Here is a 14700-nt window from a genome sequence, read left to right on the forward strand (position 1 = left end):
TCTCTGCATTTAGAAAGTATAGGCACTCTAGATTTACAGCTGCTTATTTTGAGGGTGGCTGACTGCTGATCCTGATGTCTTTGAGTAACAGATGGTTTTGTGAGCTGCCCTGATAATGAAAATGATATAATTTGCCTCTTAAGATTAAAGTAAAGCAGAGAGGCAGAACAAAAGAAAAAGCAATGTCTTCACTGTCTACAAATAGCATACCTGAGTGTGTGGGGGGGAAAAGCCTAAGCAAAACTGAAGGCTATCAATAGTCTTAGAAATTCACATGAGGAAAAACTTGCATAAAATAACCCGGCCTGATCTGGACTGTGAAAGCATTGGCCCCTGTAATGTTAGAATTTATAGCTTTAATCTTCTTAAGAGCTGCATGGCTCTTCTCACATGCAGGGAAAACAGATTTGATGTTTCTGAGATTAAAACTACTGAGCTGAACTTTGCTTGTTATTGGCCAGAAGCATTTGGAAACCTAATAAAGCATTCCATTAAAATCTTGGCATTTTAGTAACACAAAAGAAAGGCTTCTCAAAATGCAAGTCCAAGGCAAAAGGACACTTTTTTGGGGGGAGGGAGAGGGGGGGGGAGATTGTGGAATTTGTATTTTAACAAAGTTTTCAATGACTTAAAAATAGATCAAAGGAAACATGAGGTAGAATGGAACAATAAATGCTTGATGTTGTAGCAATGTGCAATTCTTTGTTATTTAAACTTTATTACATTTGAGGACAGTTTTTCATGTTCTTTTAAACCTCATACTTTTGCGAGTCTATGAGTAGCTGGAAAAAGTACAACACTCATCACTGACTCACTGTGTGGTCTCTAACAGGTAACGTAAGGCCTGATTTCTTAAAATTATGAGCATTCACAACCATGGCTGAGATCAACATGAGCTGCTAGTATTCTGGGCTTCAGATGATCTGCTTTACTTTGGGAAAAAAAAAAAAAAAAGTTCCATTAAGGCTGACTAGGCTACAATTTTAGCTGCACAGGAAGCTGATGCTGAACACAGTTATGCACCTATAGCCAGTATATGATTTGATTTGATCTATGAGGGTGCAACTAATATTTCTGTAGAAAGAGGCATAATACTCATGGTGATGGTAAGACCTATGAGGTCAAATCTGTAACACAGCTGAATAAGGGTAATGATCTTGCCAGCAGTGGTAAAACCTTGTACAGTACCATTTGGGCAAATGAGATGAGAGCTGCCTGGTGCTGGCTGCACTGTTGAAAGCCCCTGCTTGCCTTCTCCACCAAGGTACAGTGAAAAGGAGGTTCATAAACTGCTGCTTTTACTGTGTTCTGCAGGCAAACAAACAAACAAACAGAAATAAAGGCTTATAATCAAGCATAAAAGAAGTAAAGCTTCATAACCAACCCTAAATATGACAGGTCTCTTACTAGGGTTCATTGAAGCGGTTTGGGGTTATGTCACAAGCTAAACAACATTAATTCTAATGTTCTTTGAAATGGCTTGGTCCTGTCTGTACTGGCAAAGCCAACCATGAAAGCTGTGCTAGAGTTTGCCTACACATTGTTATATCTAATTCAGATCTTCTAATTATGGTCTACTTATAAGTTGCCCTGTAGAAGCAGAAAGTACACAGGCTATCTTCTGGAAAGCTTGTGGTTAAAACCCTGGGATGACTGTAGTGATAATCAGGTGACAATCAAATGCCTACAAACAAATTTTAGCCTGGATTTTACCCCACCCAGAGAACCAGAGTGTTGAATGTGGATCGCACGGCTGGTGTGAATGAGTCCTACACAGGTAACACAAGCTCATCCCACTGTAAACAACTGCACAGAGTTCACTTATGCAATCCAATTTTCTGCCCTTTCAAAAGAAATTCGCCTTTACACAGCTGAACATTGCAGGGTGCTCATAAACTGGCTGCTAACATGGCTGGTATGCTTTATTTCATGTGGTGCTAACATATGAAGAGCTATCTACTGTAACAGATGCTCTTTGACAGTGCAAAATAATAGCACTCAGACTTAAACTGTAAATTATAAACAATCCCTCTCTAACTACAAAATGAATACACAGACTGGGGAGTCTTGTCAACTAAGATATTAGTAAATCAAGCTGAGGAAGACAAATTATTCACTAAAGCTAAAGTAACTAAAATTTTATTCAGTTAACACCACTGTCATTAGAGTGCTCCTGTTCTTTGCCATAATTACTAGATACGAAAGAGTAATTATAAGCGACACATGGTAAAATCAGTTACGTGTTTACTTGCTATGTAAAACCAACAGAAAGTGTTTCTATTCTTTCTTTTTATTAATTTCTAGAAAAGATGCCATGTAAATACTACTGGTAAGATGGCTGGCCGCATCAAGACAGCCCTTTCCCAAGGGATTTCATAATTATGTTTTCCCCACCAAACCACAGACAGGGCCGTGAATTAAAAGTGACCTTGTTGGCCCAGTGGTACAGCTGCCATGTATTTGATTACAAACTTACTAGTACTAATGCCAAGGAGGGGAGTTACAACATAAGCTGAAAATGAAATCAAGCGTAGCTTTCTGCACAGAATGTCCCTGGTAACCTAGCTGCAAAAAGCATTCAACGCACAAAGATGACTTTTTTTTTTTTTTTTTTTTTAACCTTTAAAGAAAATGCATTCCTCCTGTCCTCCCTATGTCTTCATGATGTCCTGATGCAAAGTTCTCCACAAGGACGTGCTCGGGTCAAATACCGTAGATTACAAGGTCTGCAGCAACATCTAGAGTACTTGTGACACCTCAAATCTAAAACTTCTTCAGAAAGGACAAGGAGGAGTTGGGGGAAGCATGGATAAAGGGATGTACACCCGTGCTACACAGCATGGTGGCTCCTGCCCCATAATGGCAGCCCCTCAGGGATTCCTGAACATCACGGCGGGGATGGTGAGCACAAAGCTGGCCTTACCAAATGCATGCAACTGACCATGACCTGCAGGAGGAGTAAAATGAGTAAGCAGTTCATCGTTTTCTTAAGCATGAACAGAGAGACATTTCTGTGTTGCTTAGTTCAGGACCAGACTTGCAAGAGCTGATTCTTACGGCTTTGGAAGAAACAGGTATGCTCAAGAAAAGACTCCAGCAGCTGTCTGCAGGCAGGATTTAATACCCTTGCATTTCGTGGGGCTGGTGGGCAGGGAGTCTCAAACTCCTCTGCATGACAAATGCAGCCAGGTTTTATCTCATGCAAGTGCACTGCCTGCGTCTCCTACAGTACCTGGCGCTAGATCCCAAATGCCAGAGCTAAACAAAGGTACACCCAGGTAAAACTGCCTTATCTAGGTCTTAACTTCACACATTAAGGAAGCGGGACTAACTGTGTGGCTCTCCTCCGAGAACCTTCTTTCTCCTCCCCAGATTAAGTAGTAAACAAGGCACCAACCCCATCAGTTTTGCCAATGCTCATTCAGGGCTTGCTCAGAGGCCTAGTTTGGGTGCTCAAAGAACTTCACAGCATTGAAAGGCTTAGCTCAGGAAATACGAAGGGTCAGGGCCTGCCCTCCAGAGCCTGACAAAAGGGTGTATGGTACACCCTCCATTGTGCAGAGCTGCCTCCAAGGCTCTTTCCCATTTCCCTAGAGATCCAGGGTATTTGTGTGAGAGTTATGAGGAAACCAGCAGAGCAGTTAGCATGCAAGGGGACCTGGCAGGCTCAGTCGAGATTGCTTTAGTTGATGTAGCAAAAGGACCACTTCCCTTGGTCCTGTCCCGCCAGCCTCCTGCCTGGGATCCAACCCAGCCACAGGCCGGGTGGTGAGAAGGCTTCTCAGTCCCCACTCGTCAGAGCCAACAAGTAAAACGAAGCCACGAGTCTAATTTTAATGCACCTAGCAGAGTCACTGTGCAAATCTGCCACGACGGGCAGTTTGTGCCCATGTTGCAAGCTAAACCCAGAACAGTGGAAGGGTCGTAAAATCAGGATTAGAGTTCAACAAGGAAGCTGATAATGAAGAAGCCTGCCCAGACTATGCCCTATTCTAGCCAGTGTTACGTTATCTTCTAATTTTAGAACAGCTGAAAATTTTTCCCAGACCAGAAGTTGACAAGAGGCTGAGCAACGCCAATGTCGTTAAATCACTGTTTTCAGGCACAGTGTTGTCTCCACACTGCAAGAAGTTGTTTCAGCATGTGAAATTTTACAGGAAGGCACACACTGTCAGTGGATGCCCATACAGGGAGCTATGTAATATGTTGAAACCATCTGGCATTTTGCGGTTTTGCAGTATCAGTCAGACGCACTGTCTGGAAACACAGGGCTCAAACCCAGAGTCCTTGATTCAGGTCAGATACCTACAGACGCCTGTGGACATTTGGCCGGACTGAGAGCTGCAGAATAAAGCACTTAATTAGGCGGCTGCAGTTTATGATTGATTTCAAGGCCAGCCGAGCTAGAGGCCTATTACTGCTTAGGAAGTTGTAGTAAATGTAATTATTATGGCATGTTTGATATAATACACGGTCTTCATGAAATGCTCCAAAATATCGTTTTAAAGACTCGTTCTGTTGCTGTTATGCTTTGTACCTTCTGACTAAGGAATAGGCCAGATGATGTGAATCCCGTTGTGAAGCTTACTGAAAACTACCACTAAAATTAATAGAGCATAGTTGCAGGAGAGTATTTTGTATAGAATTACCTTCTCTGGAGTGTGAACAACGCTGCTGAATGCAGGCTCTGGGTTACATTATTCCTGTGATCCAAATTTTTTTAACCAGCTGATGTCACCAGGGAGATTTGAAGTCTTTATAATTACTGCTCAAGGCCTAGAGGAAGGAGGGAGGAAAGACAATGAAATTATGTTTCATATGTTGATTCAGAGAGTAACCTGCAGTGGCCTGTTAACTTGTTTCGTCTATCAGGAAAAGCAAATTAATTCTGTATCCAGTTGCTTTTATGAGTGGCAGCTCAATTTGCTTTCCCAGTTAAGTAGGGAAGAAAGTGGCCTTTTGTCACAAACAATTGCTTCCTGCAATGCTACAGAATAAGATGTAAAATAGGCAAAGAGCTTTGGATACAGCTTCCAACGTTGTACTAAGAAGTAAAATTTCTTTCTTTCATCTTCCCTCAGAGAAGGAATTCAGGTTATGCTCTGCACTAAATTAAAGTGTTCTGCTCAGTTATGTACATGTACAGCTTTGAAAACTGTTCCTGCTTCTAGGTCAAGGGCTCTCCCTGTGGCCGAGTGCCAGCTTTATCCCTGGACTCCCATAATCCCTTGAAATAAATCAACTTTCCATTGAAATCCTCTGCCAGTTCCACTTCAGACTAAAATGTGCTGTCTGTAGCATGATGCTCTTTTATACTTTTGTGGAAACAAAAAAAAGAAGAGAAACAATGTGGTCATTGTATACTGGATACAGTTCAACGTAACCCATGTTGTGTATTTCAAAGGCTATCTTTGTGTGTTGCACTAACCCCAGATTTCAGCGTTTATTATTAGAACTAAGAAAAATACCTTCGACTGAAGGAATAATTCGACTGGTTGAAAAGGATCCCAGCTTGTGTGCGTGTGTGTGTGCATGTGTGTGCGTGTGTATCCCATTACTACTCTCCTCACGTGGACTGAAGTGTGTGGATGCATTATACTACTTCCCGGCCTGGGCAGATGAAGCCCTCAAAGATTTTTTTTTTCTTCCTTCCCCTCCCCTTTTTTTCCCCCCTCCCCTAATACCGATTTTCTTCTCTGTATGTTATAAATGAACCTGAATACATTCACACGTTCCTGTGGAAGACTAAAAGCTGTCACTTCATTTCGGGGAACCAGGCGGCTTTAAACTCAGCTGCAAGAAAGCCCAGATGCTACTACATCTCTGGGGGAAACTTATCTATTCAGAAAGGGGAAAACTTCTGAACAATAACAACAAAATATAGCTTAAAGATGCTGCTGCCATTCTCCTGCTGGTGCTGAGGTCAGTACTTTGGAGAGTGGGTGCCAGTCAGAAACTGCAGTACTCTCCTTAGAAGACTGACATCTCTGAAAAGCTCTGCTTCTCCCCACATCTCAGTAACTTTAAATGGTCTGCCAGTTAAATCAGAACAGCCTGGTATAAAGCCTCCAATTTTCTGACAACCTTTATATTCTCTTGGCTCCTACAAGGCCCTAAAGCTGATCGTGTATAATCCTGAACTGAATGTAAAATAAATATGAAAACCTGTCATGATTTTACAGTTTTCCAAAGGATATTTCACTAAATAAAAAGAGCTGTATTTCTGGCACACAAACGCTCCATATAAAAATCACAGTTAGTTCTTTAAAATAAAGTTACACAATGTGGTGCCAGACTCTGCCCTCTGAAGTTTCCCCCCGAGTGCTTGGGAGCAGCTGGCTTCGTCCCCAGGAGCCGGCCGGCCCCAGAGGCCCCGTGCTCCTTTTCCCTGGGCCACCGCTGTGCAAATTGGGGCAGCACACCGGCCTGGGCCAGCCCAGCCCTCGTGGGTCCCTCCAGCATGAGAGCTGGTGGGGGGAAAGTACCCAGGTCTCCCCCGAGCTGGGACACAGTCCATGGTGGCCAGTTACATCCAGCACTGGAAATTGCTTGTGGTGCAGATACAGCCTGAGCAAACCACGGCCCAGAGCTCACCCCAGCCTTCATGCCCTTGAAATCTGTTGCCTAAGAAAATAACAATTGTTCGCGTAAACCTCTTCTGCTAAGGCAGGGTTATTTAGCTATCTACCTTAACTGTGTGTCAAGGCATGGGCTATAAGCTGGACCGTCCACAAGACTAGAGCACAGAAATGAGTTTAAACCACTGTCAAACTAGCGCTGATTTCAGGCTCCCCTGGTGTTTCAGACCTCAGAAAGATCTGCAGGTCCAGAGCACAGCTCCAAGGCCAGACAGACATAGGTCTAGCAAAGTAGGACCCAAGCTCAGTAACCTGGACAACAGACATGAGGTGCATTCTGACAGAGGCCATGACCAGACTAACGAAGTATCTATTTGCCACCTGGCAGGAAGTCCAAAACACCCGTCCTACAAGTCTTGGGGTAGCTCATGGTTAAAACCACTACAAGTTTGTTTGCACTGTACTGTTTGGATGGTTGGGAGGAAGGAAATGGGGGCAAGACAAAGAAATTCAAAAGGGGAAAATCTGTGTTGTCACTCACAACATTTCCAGGTTTGTCTGCAAAGATCTTCCATCCAAGGCATCTTGCAGGTTTTTAATGTTACACACCTGCCTCTTATATTCTCCTCCTGGAACAGGGTACAGGCAATTGCACTGAATGTAAAAACCACAGTAAACCATATACCTCGGGCTTTAATTTTAAACCAGACTGAGTGAAACTATCTGGGTTTCCCCTAGAATCCCTCAGTGAACAGTTTCTTCAGTTAGCTTTACCACCCTTCAGTCCTTCCCTTTAAATGAGGAGTGCAGCTGAACCCAAAAATTCAAAGCAAAACTCAGCTGAAACCATTATGTTTCATCTGGTTACATGTCAAAACCTCAAAACCTTGTGTGCACAGGGCTCAAATTATAAAACCATCAAGCTCAACCCCAGAGCTGGACCCCAGGTTTGCCCGGAGAGCCCACGAATCTTTTAGAGAAACTGATACGAGTTTCAAGTTCGTAATGAATCGCAAACCCAAAGTGGTCAGGGGACTTTTCCAAGGTCAAACAGGGAGTTAGAAGGGGAGCTAAGAAGAGAACCACAGCCCCAGCCACTTCACACACTTTGCTACCAACAGAGGTAGAAACTCACTCTGCTTGAACTTCACTCCGTATAGCCTTAGCCAAACCACTCAAAATAACCACTTTTTTGCCTGTTAATTGTTTTAATAAGTCACATGGCAATGGATGACTAAAAACTACATCATCCCTCTAAGGATTCAGCTGTGGAAAAAGCATCCATTTAGCTGCAGGGTAGTTATTACTGCATAGCTTTGATTTTGCTGCACAATGCACACCCTGTTTATTGAAAAGCTTACATGGTGCTCCGAGTGAAATCATCATCTCTTACAGGTATACTCTGCAGCTAAAGCAATGAGCTCAGATTCGCTCATCTAGACCCCACATGAGCCCTGTCCACTTCTATGGATCTCCACAATGCTCTCAGGTGTTGGTTAATGCCCCTTTGGACCATTTTTTGACACTATCCAAATCTCTGTATCTAAAACATGAAAATAAAATTTCAAGGTGAGAAAACACACGTGCAGTTAGAATACCTGCCCCTCCCAGTAACTCTGCTGATCGCCATGGTACAAGGCTCGCTGGAGGGCACTGGGGTGATTTCAAGTTCACATAACATAATGTAGTCCTGTTTGAACCCAGACCATCATGCAGTGGTCACTTACTTGCCTGTTTCATATCAATACTACGATAGCTTTAATCTCCAAGACTTTTGGCAATATAGCAAGCAACTGTTCCAGGATCTAGGCTTAATGCTGAAATACCATCAGGGCTGAGGATTGCTACATATTGCTTTCTAATCGTCCCCTCCTGTTAGACACCTGGAATGGCATTAAGGAGCTCTGGCACCATGTCCAGAGTTCTCTACCAACAATTGGAAGTGCTTCTACAAGGTGGGAAGGAGAGGAGGGGGATCAGCATTCAAGGACTGAGTCTAAAGTACTGAAAACATTTTTGTGGGGTGAAGGGTCAGCATTTGAAAAATAAGGTATGGATTATATATACACAGTAAAAAAATGAGATTCCAATACATACCTTTTTCCCATTCAGTTTAATTAGGAGTTTGCTGTACTCCCAGATAGTTTTGCTTGCGGGCAAATTTCTTCTGAGCTCAGCAGCCAGGACTGTATCTACGGCTAAGCTTTCCCACCATATCACTCCAATATTAAAAGAATTTTTCTGGCTTCCTGTTAAACCATGCACTGATTACAAAATTCTTTTGCTTATTTAGGGCCAGATTCAATAAAAATTCTGTCCAGCTTCTGCATCATGGAAGGCCACAAAAGCCCTGAAATATTTTGGTTTTGAAGCCTGTGTGGGCTTCCATGGCTTGAATGCTGGGTAACTATTCCAGTGAATGTGGTCCTCATAAAGCTTTTCAAGGTCCTGCTCCATATGGACCTAGTGATTTCTCTTTATTCTCGCCAGTGTGGATTACAATCCACTTCAGAGAATCTCTGATTTACGCCTCTAGCTACAAGCTAAATCCTAGAGGAATACATCCTTTTCATATCAGGTCACATCCTTTGCAGAACACTGACAGAGAAATTAGTGTTTCTGAAAAGAAAGCACCACTTACAAAAATCTGGTATGTTTTGCATGCTATATATGAATATAAGTGAATGGTAAAATTGAAAAGAAAATTCAATAAACTGCTCATTATCTATATTCATATGACTAAACTACACATGGAATGTAGCTTTTATCCTCCATAAAAAATGTACAGATGTTCTATAGAAAACTGTATGAACAAACTTTAACCTCACGACTGCTATTATTTTGTAATAAAAGGCTTACAGCATAATGTGAGCTTTTTTTAGAATGTAAGTTCCATGTGAGTAGTGTGTTGTTAATTTAATATTAATGCAATGCACCAGGAAGAAGTCTGCACAGAATCTCAGAGAGAATCACAGTGCTGCAGACAGGAGATTTGTGGCACAGATTTTATTTGTTTCAGCACTCAGCACAAAATTCATTGACCAGGATTCCCATTGCTACAGGGCAGTGAATTCATCTACAGACGTTTTCATGTGCCTTGGCATGAGGATTTTGCTGCAGCATTCCCGCTACTGTTCCTGGGAATCATGTGGTTAAGTCACCTTGCACTGTACTGAAAATTTACTTCTCACTGTCAAGTGCATATGAATGAGCTTCTTTTTTGGGAACAGCAAAAGAAAAAAAGAATCCACTCAATAAACTTTTCAATTTCTTTTGCTGAACCATCCTTCAGGTAGCAGGTGCGAAGGCTTTCACCAAACTTGCAGACTGCAAATGCGGTGCCTGCTTTGCTTGCACCACTAACGAATTAAGGTGGGGGAGAAGAACAGAAATCCAATTTCATCCATACAGTCTCCCTCTCCCAGTGCCTGAGCCCTCTCCTCTGCAAGCATCTGCCATTCAGAATACCCATACTGTATTACTGCAAGGAGTCAGTTCACTGTCTCATCTCCAAATGCATTGGTGAAGTAATTTATGACTCCCATTATTATAATCGCCTAAGCAGCTCCAAAGCATGTAAAAATAGCAACAATAATCTCTCCTACTTTTCCTTCCTTAGCACCCCATAGCAGAAAGTGCTTGACTGATCCTATAGGGGTTACACATGCATTCGTACATTTCTATAACTTACAGAGGGAGTTTGACATTTTCTGAAAGTGACGGTGGCTACAGACATCATCATATTCATTGCAGACATACATTTCCTCGGTCTAGAAACAGCTTCTGGGAAAGTCCTGCATCCAGAAGCTTCCTTCTATCGCTTGACAGTTTCATTGCTTCTGTGAAATGCACTTGCGTGCAATCATGATCGTAAAGGAAGGCTCCGTCTCAGAAACGGTGAAGGCCATTTCCTTGGAAGCCTTCCAGGATCAAATCTGAAAACCTACCCAGGACTCCATGCAATGAGGCAGAACTCCCATGCGTAGCAGAGAGAAGATGGGAAGACATGTATGAGCAACAGGCCTATGGCAATGTGCGCATGGTAAACTGACCAACTGCTCCCATCTGTTCCAGTTTTCTGAGCATGTGATTTCAAAGGCAGTTGTCGTTTTACATGGACCGTCGTGGCTGCGCTGCACCCAACAAAGTGAAGACAACAGTCCAGTACCTAAAAATGAAGATGGAGCTTTCCTATTTCTGTGCATATTCTGTGGGCAAGTACAAAAGCCCATATGTTCACAGAGGTGCAACAAATGTCAAAGACCCTCAGCACCTGGAATAGTTACAGAAGGAAAAATTTCAAAGTACCCCTCTGCTTCTACGGTCATCACCTAGGTCTATACTGCTTGGAAAAAATATATTAGTTTCTCTGAAGGTATAATTTAAAATCCATTTTAGTTAAACTGGTGTAAAAGACACAGTAGACAATCTCATATTTCAGTATTAAACCATGTCTGGTTTGGTTTAAGCTTTATTTAGGAGATGATTTAGTATTTGCAAATAAAATAGTCTTAAGATAGCACAGTCAATTTGGTTCACATGTGATTTTAAGTAACACTGATGCAGCTATTTAATACAACTGAGATCTTAGACTTATCTGGTTCACATCTGGCCATTTGCTCTGTAGTGAAATGCCAACTTCAGGTAGTCACTAAGATAATTAGGGGAAGGCAGTAATTATGCTTGCAATAAAGAATATGGTAACCTAGATAGCATCTATAGAGAGGCAGGGACTTTAGCTCACCATGTGATCTCCCCAGCTCTCCAGTGGTTTCACGTGTGTTTGGAAGAAGCCTTGTCAGCTTCCAGAGATGAGGAGTTTGGACACAGGAAAACAACTGCTGCTGGTGACTCCTCCGGCTCCGCCTTAGAAGAAGGAACAGAATGATTTCATGGAGCTTCCACTGGTATGCACAGTTTCTCCGCACAGGTTAGCAGCATTCAATGATCAACAGTAAAAAATATGAAGAGTGATCCAACAAATAATTCCGCACTACCATTTTTCACTGGCCAAAGTTACAGGGACAGTCACAGTACCCTGTGCTACCCTGATACCTCAGTGATAGGGATCAAGTTACTGGCTGCCTCACAGCTGATACTAGAGATTAATTTTTGTCAACCTAACCAGCAGAGGACAGTTAAGTTTTGGGTAATAGCTGGTAGGATCTCACTCTTTGAAAGACAGATCCATGAATGAATCTTCCATTAGCTGTGATGGAAGATTCACGTCAAAGGGGGAGGTCGTAACCTCCATTCACCTCTGCCCAAAATACCCTGTTTCCATGCCCATTTGCTCAAAGCTTAAAAGACCGTGTTACATTTCTTCCCCTGGTTTAGCTTGAGCACTTGGGATGTTTCGGCAGAGCGTGTGAAATAAGATACCCCACACAAGAGATGTGACAAGGTGAGTAGTGTCAGCTGAGGTTTATAAAGCAAAGTTAGGCTCCTTGTGTAATGCCAGAGAAGTCGGCATCTGGCAGTGGCATGGTATGTTGCCGTACTTTGCATCCATGTCTGTGTCAGGCAACATTTCTGCCCCTGGTAGTCATGAGCTGTCTCTCAGTTCTTCTGCTCAGGTCTTCCCTCATTTCTAGAAGGGACTGGGGGCAGGCAGAAGAGCAGGAGCTGAAGCTGAGCATGCCTGGCAGTAGTTATATCTCTGTCTCCCTCATCTGTTCTGTTACTCCAAAATGTTTTCTAAAACCATAGGCAACACAAAAGACAAAAGAAACATTGGGTTGGCCTCCTCTGTACTGCTCCAATCACGTCCCCTTTTTACAATCTGCTCATTCAACAGACTGGCTGATTGCCTAGAGAGCAAAGCCCCACCAGCTGATGTATCAGATCTTTCAGTCAGACTAACGGGACCTATGAGGGGTGGGAAAGATTCACCTCCTCCCTTCATCAGTGACCCTTTCTTCCTTTGCAATTAACTGAAGAAACATCTTAAAAAGAAATATTTCCTGTGCAGTTGATGCTCCCACCTGCAATAATCTGAGTCTGCATATGTATTACCCCATCCCCTTTGGGGTAGGCTGAGGACTCTTCTCCTTCGCTGGCAGCCTTGCAACAGGGACTAAAACTGAACCCTCCTTCCTTGGCTCCAGTTTCTCCTGGTTGCCATCACACCTCGCACGGTCACACAGGATGATGCAACTGACAAGGACACCAGATATTTTTCAGAGTCCTGCCCCCCCTCCCCCCCCCCCCCAGGTGCGGAGCACTGCCACATCCTCCAGAAAGCTCCACATACGCTATTAAAAGAAAACAACCACCACTAAAAACAACTCAGTGCCTTCTACGCTAGAAGTAACAACTCACGGGCAAACTATTCATCTATTAACATTTTTCATTAGAACAATCACTCCCAGCTGAGGCTTATGAAAGACCCTGTCAGGCCAAAATGTCAGCCCCATTACAGTATTTATTATTACAACTGTCAGGCCAGAAGGGTTTGCTCAGACAGGAGCTCCTGCCTATGGGCCAGCCGTTTCATGAACAGGACTGGCAAATGTCAGATGTCAAGTTCTTGTTTCAGGTCCTGCCCTCTTCCCCTCTGACCACGATGGATCATTTTAGCTGTTTAGCAACTGGAAAAGACCACACCAGGCAGGGTAAACATCAGTGTTGTCCTGCTTTTGGAGCAGATAAAAGCCTTTGTCTCAGCTTTCCCTATTTTTAAACTACTATAGTATGGCTTCAAGGGCTCGTGACTGTCAATCAGCAGGGGAGGGACATGCTGGAAGACGAGGTGTACTTTCCTCAAGGTGGTGGCTGCTCCCCATAGCCAGGTGCTTCGGGAAAGGTGGCTGAGGGCATCCGTAAGCTGCAGGTCTGTGCTCAGGAGTCACGGGCTGGTCTTGGTGCAAAGAGAGGATTGCACTTGGGTTTCACAATGGAGTTCACGGAAGTCAGTGGAAATTGAACTGCAGCCAAGGTGGAGAGCCATGTAGAACAGATGTCTTTACAGAGGATAAAACAAACAAAAAGAAATACTCAGAGCCCGAGTTGGAACTCTTGGCCCATGCTAAATCTCTAAAAAGCCCCAAAGTGCTCTAGAGGGAGGCTGTCCGACACACTTAAATTCCACATGTATAAAGTAAACCACATTTGCATTGCTAATTTAATAAAGGACTTCTTGACACAAAGTCAAATACTAGCGCAAGTCTTCTGCATGGAAAATCTCTGATAAGCACGCTCTTTAACTCTCCCTGTGAATGTTCAGTAATGCTCCTTTTTAAAAGTACGTATGTTTCTCCTAGTGTCTGATGCTAATTATCTTATCAGATAACAGGCAGCCCTGTGCTGAGGAGGTATGTAATATATTAGCCTTGGGGAGGGGAAAAGAAGGAAAAAAAAGTCTTATCTTTCAAGTAGATTTGAAACTGCATATGATCTTTCTGAGTCTGTGGAAACTTTCCTCTGCAGCACAGAACTTATATGAGGAAGACAAAGGAAAAAAAAAAAAAAAAAAAAAAAACAAGGAAAAAAAAAAACAAACCCATACAGCTTTCCGACTGCAATTCTCCAGGCTGTTCCTTTCTGTTAATTTTCCCCTCTATCAGTATTTTGGAATGACATACAGGTTAAACTGTTCATCTGGCATGGAAAGCAGCTTTGGTAATTGCAAGTTTACATTACACTATAAATGAGCAGATTATAGTAAACAGATGAACTGTGTAAATAAAATATCACCGCTTAGCTCTCCTTTGTGACTTGTATTCTGATACCACTACTACTGCTTTTACTACAACTATTGCTACTACTGCTAGGCTTCAGCTGACAGCTCAGCCTGAAAACCCTTTATTCATCTTTATTACTACTTCAGCTGTTTTGAGAGCAAAAAGGCATGGAGGACTTATTGGCCAGAGGCTCTCTAACCTAGCAGGCCTGCCTGGGAAATCAATATGCCACACTCAAGAGCACAAAGATGGATTGTGAAGCTGGGGCTGGCAACGGAACGCACGCTGCATCTGGAAGGACGCGGAGACAGCCAGTTCTGCTCCGCCAGAAGCCTCCCGGACCGCGCATGTTTGCACACCAACCTCGTGGCATCCTTCCAAGACAATTTGTGAACCTTGGTTCACACCATTTTCAAAGTAGGTCATACGCAGTAATCTCA

The 14700-nt window shown here is 43.1% G+C and overlaps 1 protein-coding gene across 7 annotated transcripts in view; it reads right to left on the reverse strand.

Annotated features, from left to right (window-relative positions):
* Window positions 1-13535, reverse strand: part of ATXN1 (ataxin 1) — a 246212-nt gene extending 232677 nt beyond the window's left edge. For 4 of the 7 annotated variants that reach the window (XM_042806654.1, XM_042806662.1, XM_042806659.1 and 1 more), the window contains exons 1-4: window positions 11323-11518; window positions 10631-10746; window positions 4650-4776; window positions 1189-1308 (exon numbers count right to left, since the gene is read on the reverse strand). The gene's annotated coding sequence lies outside the window, so the exon portion shown is untranslated. Of the gene's footprint in view, window positions 1-1188; window positions 1309-4649; window positions 4777-10630; window positions 10747-11322; window positions 11519-12079 lie in introns of those variants that run through there. The other 3 variants (XM_042806661.1, XM_042806658.1, XM_042806657.1) reach the window with 3 other exon arrangements.
* Between the last annotated feature and the right edge of the window lie 1165 nt (window positions 13536-14700).

This window comes from Tyto alba, unplaced genomic scaffold (assembly GCF_018691265.1).
Source record: "Tyto alba isolate M040663 unplaced genomic scaffold, T.alba_DEE_v4.0 Super-Scaffold_48, whole genome shotgun sequence".
Taxonomy (NCBI): domain Eukaryota; kingdom Metazoa; phylum Chordata; class Aves; order Strigiformes; family Tytonidae; genus Tyto; species Tyto alba.